A 2,952-nucleotide genomic window follows, 5' to 3' on the forward strand; every position below is an offset into this window, starting at 1 on the left:
ACCCACTTTCCTCACAGCAGTGTTGTCGGTGAACCATGGAGGCTCCCTAAATTAAGAAAACAAACGGAGAGGAACTGAGAGAAGATGGTTATCAGGCACCATCAGATACCTGTGTGTCTGTTCTCCTGGGGCAGAAGCCGCTCTGAGCACATAAAGTACTTTTTTAGAGCGTTGAAGGGGCCTCTAAAGTAGGGGATCTATTTATACTGGCCTAGTGCTGTCTGTGGAGCTGTCCAGTGCTGAAATGGATGGGGATTCATTCTGTTTCATTTCAGCCACTTCTCTTTCTTCCTCCTCCGCTTTCTCCTCCTCCAAAGCCTTTCCTTTCGATCCCCCTGTGAATTATTTCTGTCAGATCATACTTTGATTTCTTCTATTTCATTCAGCCTTTCCTCCTTCCTTCCTCTCGCCCTTTCTTCCTTCATTCTTTACTTTCTTCCTTTGATTCTCTTGTGGGCTCTGTCAATTCAGACTGCCTCTCGTGTCATTCTTTCTTTGTTTCCTTCCTTCCTTTCACCCTTAGGCTTGTTTCGTTAGTCAGTTCGTCAGTTCGTCAGTTTCTTGCTTGGTCACACAGTAAAGGAGTGGTCATCCCAAACTGTAGCTCTCTAACTAACCTAACGCTTGCCTACGGTGTATAATATGTTCTTGTTCACAAGATATTGTCCATTAGGACAGACACTAGTGTGTGAGTGCACACTGAAGTGCACACACACACACACACACACACACACACACACACACACAAATGCAAGTACACACATAAACACACACACACTTGTCCCAGAGTAAAAACATGGTTCACACACATTCCTGTCCCCTGGCAATCCATGGGTCAGGAAATGTGCTTAAAGCTACATGTTGTTCACATACTGTGGCACTGTCCCTTAACACGTGTTTTGGTTTCTTTTGGGCCTACATTGCCCCCAGTCTCTCATTACTCACTGGGATGAGGCAATCAGCGAGGCAAGGGCACCCTGTACCCAGTGGAAAGGAGAGGAAGGGAGGAGAGAAGGAGGGAGGGAGGGAGCACAAGGGAAGGCTGGTTGTGGGAGAGAGTGAAAGGGAGACAATGAGCAAAGGGAATTTGGGGAGCGTGAGGGCTGGCGGAGACGTGGGGTGAAGAGAGAGGGGAAGGGAGAAGGGGAGAGGAGCCAATAGATAGGGGGACAGATAGAGCGGGAGAGAGAGGGGAGAGAGGGAGGGGAGGAGGGGGGGAGATGGCCAGGAGCGCAGGTGGTTCTGTCATTAGCTCCAGATTAAAGCAGAGGGCAACTCCAGAGGACTCACCTCTGATTCACACACTAGTACTGCAGGCAAGGACAAGCCTCCCGGGAGACATGAAACACACACACACATGCATGGATGTGCACACACAAACACACATACACACACACACACACACACACACACACACACACACACACGCACGCACACATGCTGAAGACGCAGTGATTCACAGGATTACCCACAGGCTCACATGCATCTGAAGACACACACACACACACACACACACACACACGGGCATATAACTCCCCCTCCTCATTCAACATATCTACACACAAATGCACAAGCTCCACAAGATACACAGTGACTCACGAGAACATGCTGCAGACTCCCACACACATGCCACATACACAGAGAGACACGCAACACACACATACACACACATCGTTGAGCTAATTAATCAAATCTCCTGCTTTAATTAGGATTTAAATCAGTTGCTATGGGAACCTTGCCCCCTTGGAATCTTAAGGTAAAGACAGAGTTTCCTAGCTGCTGCTGCCTCCGATGTCTCTACAGGAAGCTGACCGAGGGGGACAAATTCATAATACCTACAATGATTCAGCTGGCTGCATTCTACATTGCATTTTCACACAGACACATTTTTCTGGGGAGGCCTGAGGTGCCCGATCTGAACTTCAATTTGGACTCAGTTATAGAGGGGCACGTAAGTGGAAAAATCTGAAATTATTACCACTCACATTGCAGCTGTGCTAATACAATGCCTTACCATGAAAGGCTATAGACGCTGGCATTAAAGGAAATGTTCAGGGTTTTTAGAGCCCCATCCAATTGATCACTACACAAGCTCCCTGTTATTTAATTCAAAAAAGTTTTCACATCACGAATCACATAAAAGCCCTCTCACACAGTTCAGCTACTTACTGTCAGTATCACCGCAGCCCTGCAATTGCTCACATGCAATTTTGAGAGCAATGGGTTTGTACTTCCTCTGGCACTGCTAACAGAAGCCTGGTGCCTCTTTCTCTGCAACCAAAACTTTGGTATGAAAACATTTTTCATGTTGTTTGCAAAAGGGCTCGGTTAGTGATCAATAGGACATGCTTGTAAAAATCCCATAGTAAAGGGCTTTCTTCTAAACCTGATTGCTTGAGAGCGAAGGGGAACACTAACATCAATATGCTTAACTTTACTATCAATCGATATTTATTCATCAGTGACAGATTTATGGAGCTGTATCATCCACATCATATGAATTAAACAATGTGGAGATCTTAGTGTTAACACTGTTTCGACTCACATGGTGATAGACCTACTGCCAGCTTGTCTTATATAAGACCTGGATGGGTGAAGAGTAGCTCTTATACTGTGGTGGAATCATACTGCTTTCATCTATCCGGAGTGTCTTAATATCAGTGCAGGTGGAAGAATAGACTTGATGAAGGGGGGCGAAGATGCCAAGTAAAGCCATTAGGATACGGCAACTCAGGCATGTGTCTGCCTCGCTGGTTGTCATGGTTGCGGTGTTTATCACCTCTTTCTGCCGACAGAAGCCCAGGGGCAAATCAGATTGGCTTCAGAGAAGAGAGACAGAGAGAGAGAGAGTTGGTGAGTGAGGGGGAGGACATATTGGCATAGAGGAGGGGTGAAATGCCAACACGCTGCAGAGGGGAGGCTGAGGAAGGGCACTGGACAAATGTCAACGTG

This window comes from Centroberyx gerrardi, chromosome 17 (genome assembly GCF_048128805.1).
Source record: "Centroberyx gerrardi isolate f3 chromosome 17, fCenGer3.hap1.cur.20231027, whole genome shotgun sequence".
NCBI lineage: Eukaryota > Metazoa > Chordata > Actinopteri > Beryciformes > Berycidae > Centroberyx > Centroberyx gerrardi.